At 41.5% G+C, this 7,563-nt stretch overlaps 1 pseudogene; it reads right to left on the bottom strand.

Moving 5' to 3' along the window:
* Positions 1-310: 310 nt before the first annotated feature.
* LOC125341592 lies at positions 311-1,481 on the bottom strand (annotated as a pseudogene).
* Between the last annotated feature and the right edge of the window lie 6,082 nt (positions 1,482-7,563).

Genomic DNA, 7,563 nt, shown 5'->3' with positions numbered 1-7,563 from the left:
GTTATATATTTAGTGTTTAACATTCCAGCGCAGGCAGTATCGTAGCATTAGACATTCCCTCACTCATGAGTATCAGTTTAGAAAGGAACACATACATACAGGATACTTGATAAAACCATGGCTGAAAAGACCATTTAAGTGCCAGACAGCTGGTTCTATCCCACAATCAGCTGACAAACTAGGACTATCACAAGAGTGCTAGGACAGACAAAGCACAAGTTCTCTGTAAATCTGAGGAGACCATATAACCACTGTTCCCACTTAGACTTGAGCCACATTTCAATACGAAGGAGCATTTCCCCCTCTTGCATCAACCTGTGTTCTCCTCATTTTGGATTGCACTCTCTCCAGAGGGCTCAGGAGCCTCCTCACGGGGAGAGAGCTTTCTCCTCCAGTTCTAACACCTGAATATTTCAAAGCACAAGATGAGTCCACTAACATGTGAGGGATGTTGCTGCCAAAGTAGATCTTACTGTTAGAAGCAATGGCCTGGTACTTTTGGAGCTCCAGATACTCAGGGGTCAACTTGTGCTTGTTTGATGTGGTGTATTTGTGTGCAGCATAATATTCAGCATCTGCTTTTGCCTTCTCATGGGCCAGGAATGCAGCATCTTCAATTTCAGAAACGCGCTTTTCAGTTTCTTTCTCCATCACTTTCTGCTGAAACCGAATTTTTGCCACTTGTGCAATCTTCTCTGCTTCTACAACAGCCTTTTCCCTCTCTGTCTCAGCTTCTTTCTCCACAACCTTTTGTTTTTGTGCAGCTATAAGAAGTTTTGTTTTTGAGGGACAAGGCAACAAACAGTACAAGAAATGTATCCAATGCCCAACGTATGATACTGTAACCTCTCTGTACATAAGTTTGATAATAAAAATTTGAGAAAAAAATAAAAAAAAAGAAGTTTTGTTTTCTCAGCTTCCATTAACTCAAAATTTCTTCTTATAGCTTCTGAGATTTGGGGTTTTGTAACACACACAGCCTGTATGGTGAGGTCAGGTGCCATGATGTTTAAGTCTTTCTGCAGTGCTTGTTTCAGGTTTTCATCTATTTGATCAAACAATTCAATGTAAACTTCTTGAAGTGTGTGGGCACTACAAAACTGGTTCAACTCATGGTGGATTTTATTGAAGATTAAGGTCTTGTCATAATCTGCAGTATAGTTTCTCACGATATCAAATACTGCATAAGGAGCCAACATATTCACTACTTCTATCCAGTCAATATAGATCATAACTGCACCACTTGTCCCACAAGGCACATTTTTAACTTCATCAGTTTGTAGTGTTGTCTGCACAGATCTGAAAGTAGTAATGAAAGGCAACATGATATGATAAGGTCCACTGGGGCTAGTTAGTAAAGCTCCTCCCCTGTAGTACACGGCCAGGTGGCCTTCCTAGATCTTGTGAATGGAGGCATAGAGGAGGACAGCCACCAGCCCCACCACGGCAGCCACCATAACTCTGGCTTGAGTCATATTCATCCTCGTTCCTCCTGGGTGAGGGCAGAGAGGAGGACGCTCAGTCCCCAGAGGGACGGGCCCGCCCCCGCTGGCAGCACCCGCTTCCGCCGGCGCCCCTGCGCAGGCTGGGCCGGTGGGTTCCTGGGCCCCTCTTCCCTCAGCTTCCTGCTGTGCAGGGCCGGGCGCCCCTCGCCTAGCCCTTGGCTCGGGCCAGGACGCCACCTTTTGTCCCCCTTAGACAGTCTCCCTGAGGAGACTGGCTTGACCTGCTGCCTTTAGCAATAGATTCTCACAGTAGATAAGGGAAGTCTTTTCACAAGTAAATGGAAAAGTCAGGATCAAAGTTATTTATCCTTGAGGTGATAGTAGCTAGAAGATAATTATAGCTCTGCCTTGACTGGTTATGGTCCTTTGTTTTATATCAATAATCTTTGTAATGACTACCCTATGTGATAGGAAAACTTTTGTATTAATCTCCTTCTTCCCAGAAGTAACCTCCTCCACTTTTGTATTTGAGATGGATATCATGCTGTATTAATGTTTACCCTTGAAGTTGTAAAGTTGATTTCTAATCCTATATAAACCCTGGCCCTCCTGAAATAAAGTGTGCATTGGTTCACTCCCCTTGCATCCCCATGTCCTGACTACGGCTGCAGTTACCCAGGTCTAACAAATTGGCACTTTTTGTGGCAATGACAGAAGTCAGTACACATGACATGATCATGTATTTAAAGAAACTCAGAGTTTCTTCACTGGTTACCTGAGCTAATCAGAAATGGGCAACGCAGCAGCAGGGTATAAAATTAACCCACAAAATTCAGTAACTTTTCAGTATGCAAACAATGAGAAGAGTGAGGCTGAAATCAGGAAAGTAACTCCATTTGTGATTGTGTAAAAAATACCTAGGACTTCTTAAAAACCTTAAAAAGGGAATTAATGCAGATAGAAAGAAAAGGAGAAACCTGCCATGCTCCTGGATTAGAAGAATTAGCATCATTAAAATGACAATACTGCACAAAGCTATCTACAAATTCAATGCAATACCTGTCATAGTGTCAACTATATTCTCCAATGATATAGAAGAAGCATTCTAGAAATTCATATGAAACAAAAGGAGACCCTGAATTGCAAAACAATCATTAACAGAAAGAACATGCTGAAGGAATTACCAATACTAAATTTGGAACTTCATTACAAAAGTGTCATAATAAAAAGTGTGATACTGGCAAGAGAACGGGCCTTGGGACAAAGAAAAAGAAGACTCATGAAAGAACCCACAGACATACAGCAACCTAGTATTGGATAAAGAAGATGAAACAGGATAGAAGAATGTTAGTCTCTGCAACAAATGCTGTTGACAGAATTGGCTATATACATATAGAAAACTATAATTATTGCATTCTCTCTCACCCTGTAACTGAATCAAATCCAGTTAGATCAAAGATCTCAATGGAAAATCAGACACCCTGAAAATGTTACAGGAAGGGATAGAGGAAACATTAGGGCTCCTTGGCACAGGTCACAATTCCGTACCTAATGATCTGGAATTACAACAAATCAAAGGAAATCTAGATCAATGGGATTGCAAAAAACTGAAACATTTCTCGGTGGCAAAGGACATGACAAGATCAATAGAATGCCCTCCAAATGGGATAAGATCTTTACTAGCTATGCCTCAGACAAGGGCTTCATATCTAAAATGTACTTAGAGTTCAAAAATTAAACCCACCAAAAAGAAATCCTCACAGAAAACAACCCGATTATTAAATGAACTAGAAACTTCAAGTGAGTCTTCTCCAAAGAAGAAATAAGAATGGCCAATAGACAAATGAAATGTTCACCATCTCTGCCCATAAAGGAAATGAAAATCAAAAATACATTGAGATCCACTTTACCCCAGTTAGAATGGCCATTAGAAAAACAAAACCCTAAACTAACAACAGATAACCACAGATGCTGATGGGGATGTGGCCAAAAGGGAATTCTACTACAATGCTGGTGGAAATATAAACTTGTTCAACTACTCAGAAAAGCGGTATATGTGTTCCCCAAATAATTAACCATAAAACTTACCTCTGAGCCAGCAACTCATTCCTGGGAACATCACTTGGAATGCCTGAAGGGGTTCTGGGATAAGGATGGAACTGTTTTTGTTTGCTTGTTTGTTTGTTTCAGTGTGATTTATGTTTCAAAAAGCAGGGTTGGAACATGCCTTTTGTATAAGAAGCCAAGTTTGAATTAACCCAGGAAGTGACACCCTGTCTAGGTATGCTGAGTGTGACTCAAAAACCCAATCAGAAGCTACTCACTGACTGGTTGATATGGGGAAGTAGGGTGGGGCTTAGGAGTATAAAGATGCCCCATGATCAGAGAATCGCAGCAGACTTCTGGAGCCTTCAGTCAGTGCTGGACCTTTTGGGATTCAGAGAGCCCTGCACACCTGATCTACATCTCTTCCAGCCCGATGAACATCAGGACCCCATCGTCACTCCAGCATGTTGCCATGTAGAGTCTTCTGAGCAGCCAGTCCTGGCCCTCTCTGCCCTGGAGGACCTACTGGTGTTGTTGTTCCCTTTGGTCTTCATGGAGGTCTATGGCCAGAGCCACACAGAAGTGCTAAAGGCCATGGTGCAGGCCTGGCCCTTCCCCTGCCTCCCCCTGCACGACCTGGCAGAATCACCTGAGCCACAAACCTTCAAGGCTGTCCTGGATGGGCTTGAGCTGCTACTTGCCAAGAAGGAGCACTCCAGTCAGTGGAAACTACAAGTGCTGGGTCTGCGGAAGGGGCACCCAGACATCTGGACACAGGGCTACCCCTCCATGCCCCAAATCTCCTATCCAGACATTCTGACTGACAAGTCAACAGTGAGCTGCAGTTCTGGGATGTGCGAAGAGCTGCCCTTGGTGACAGTCATGGATCTGACCCTCAAACAAGGCATCCATGATGCTCTCCAATCCTACCTGCTCCAGTGGGCCTGAGAGAGGAAAGAAGGAGTTGAGTCCAGCTGTGCTCCAGGAAGCTTCTGTCTGACTCATTCTCTGAAATCCAGAAGGTTCTGCAGATGGTAAGGCTGGACTCCATCCAGAAACTGATGGTGTGTGAGCTCTGGAATCCAGAAACCATGAAACCATCTGAGCCTGATGAAAAACTGTCACATCCTAAAGATTTGTAATCGGCTGAGTACATCTGCACTTTCAAAGGCAGAGTTGGCTCCTATTCCTAGAAATCAAAGGCATATTTTTGGCATCTGCCACATGTCCAGAAACTAAATGTGGAAGCCATCATTTTCATTCCTAGAAACCTGCTTGCCATCATCAGAAGCCTGCCACCATTGAGGACCTTGTCTCTGGATGGTTGTTTACTGGTGGAAGCTGACATGTGGTTTGTGCCTCAGTACCCACACACCTGGCAGCTCAAGTACCTGCTTCTGAGGCATTTGCCCATGAATGTCCTCAGTCTGGAGCCCCTGAGAGTCCTGCTGGAGCTTGTGACTGGTACCCTGGAGACTCTGGTCCTGGACCACTGTGTGACATGACTGATGCCAAGCTTCATGCCATCTTCTTGCCCAGACCTCATGCTCCCAGCTCCACTTCTTCAGTTTCTATGGAAAAAACATCTCCTTGCCTGCCCTGCAGGATGTCCTAAGCTAGGCTAGGACTAGGATGGGCCATTTGAGACTAGGGCTCTATCCTGCTCCTCTGGACAGCTATGATTACTGTCCTGAAAGGAAGTACCAGTTCTATAATCTGGAGCCTGATGGTTTTTGGGTGGTCACAGAGGAAGAACTTCTTGGCCTTTCTGATTTGCCTGTGTAGTCTGGCACCTCTCCTCAGCATTAGAAATGAAAGCCAAGACAGCCCTCTTGGCCCTCTTGGCCCTCCTGTGTAGCTACAGCCATAATGATTGCTCATGGACTTAAATCATCCACACTATTCTGTTTGGCCAATACAAATTATGAACGAATTCACAGTCAAACTATACTTTTAGCTCAAGGACTACAGACTGTTGTTCCTTTAATAGCAACACGATTATTCATAATTTCCCTAACCAATCTTGCATTACCTCCCTCAATTAACCTTATTGCTGAACTATTTATCATTATGTCATTGTTCTCATGATCTAACCTAAAAATTATCTTCATAGGATTTAATATTTTTATTACTGCATTATATTCACTTTATATGCTCATCACTACACAATGCAGAAAACTGACTAATCACACACATAACATTAAACCATCATTCACACGAGAACATACCCTAATCTTTCTTTACTTAATGCCAATCATACTTCTAACCCTTTACCCCAGCCCTATTCTTGGTCCTACATACTGTAATTATAAATTAAACAAAACATTAGACTGTGAATCTAGAGACAAAGAATTATGATTCTTTTAATTACCCAAAAAAGTAAAGAGGAGCTGCTAACTCCCCTTCCCATACATAAAAATATGGCTTTTTTTTAAATTAACTTTTAGGATAATAGTAATCCAGTGGCCTTAGGAGCCAAAAATTTGGTGTAAATCCCAGATAATGCTTACTCTATCATTTATATCTATATTAATTGTTCTTCTCAAACCACTAACAAAATTTTTAATGGGTCAACCAACACTATCTTACCCTGATCAAATTACTAAATCTATAAAATGAGCCTTCATTGTTAGTATAATTCCACTATTCTTATTCATCAGTATAAATAAACAGTTATCTCTATCACTGAATGACCATTCACTCCATAGAATTCTATATAAGCTGGGGCTGGGAATATGGCCTAGTGGCAAGAGTGCTTGCCTTGTATACATAAGGCCCTGGGTTCAATTCCCCAGCACCACATATACAGAAAATGGCCAGAAGTGGCGCTGTGGCTCAAGTGGCAGAGTGCTAGCCTTGAGCAAAAAAGAAGCCAGGGACAGTGCTCAGGCCCTGAGTCCAAGCCCCAGGACTGGCCAAAAAAAAAAAAAAAAAAAGAATTCTATATAAGCTTTAAATTAGATCTCTATGCTATTCTTTATTTTATCTACAGCCCTAATCATCACCTGATCAATCATAGAATTCTCCATATGATATATGCATTCAGACACAAACCTAAATCGATTTATGACATATCTCCTTATGTTTCTCATCATTATGATCATCCTAGTTATAGCCAACAAAATATTTCAACTTTTCATTGGGTGGGAAGGTATAGGAATTACATCTTTTCTACTAATTGGGTGATAATATAGCCGAACAGACGCTAACACTGCAGCTCTCCAAGCTATTATTTATAACCATATTGGAGACATTGGATTTATTTTATCTATAGCATGATTTTATAAGAACTGTAACTCATGAGAACTTCAACAAATCTTTTCAATAAATAATTAATCTGCTTTACCCCTATTAGGTCTAATTCTAGCAGCTACTGGTAAATCAGATCAATTCGGTTTACACCCATGACTGCCATCTGCTAAAGAAGGCCCTACCCCAGTATCTGCTCTACTCCATTCCAGCACTATAATTGTAGCAGGAATCTTTCTTGTAATTCGTTCTTATCCTTTATTAACTAATCACCCAAATGTACCATCTTTAATTCTATGTATTGGAGCCATTACAACCTTATTTACAGCAATCTGTGCTCTTACCCAAAACAATATTTTAAAAATTATTGCATTCTCTACTTCATGCCAATTAGGTCTAATAATAGTAACTCTAGGCATTAATCAACCTTACCCATCATTTCTCCACATCTGCACGCATGCATTCTTCAGAGCCATATTATTCATATGCTCTGGCTCAATCATCCACAACTTAAACGATGAGCAAGATATTCGAAAAATAGGAAGAATCACTTCATGTCTGCCATTTACAACATCTGCTCTAATTGTAGGTAGTCTAGCTCTAACTGGCACACCTTTCCTCACAGGATTTTACTCAAAAGACCTAATTATTGAAGCAATAAATTTATCATATACTAATGCTTGAGCTTTAGCCCTCACCCTCATCGCAACATCTTTCACAGCTATTTACAGTTCACGAATCATCTTCTTTGTTTTAATAGGACACCCCCGATTCTTACCAATTTATTCCATCAATGAGAATAACCCAAGCCTAATTAACCCTA

Source organism: Perognathus longimembris, chromosome 24 (assembly GCF_023159225.1).
Source record: "Perognathus longimembris pacificus isolate PPM17 chromosome 24, ASM2315922v1, whole genome shotgun sequence".
Classification (NCBI taxonomy): domain Eukaryota; kingdom Metazoa; phylum Chordata; class Mammalia; order Rodentia; family Heteromyidae; genus Perognathus; species Perognathus longimembris.
Note: the sequence above shows the minus strand (reverse complement) of the source record. Positions and strands in the feature narration are given on the sequence as shown.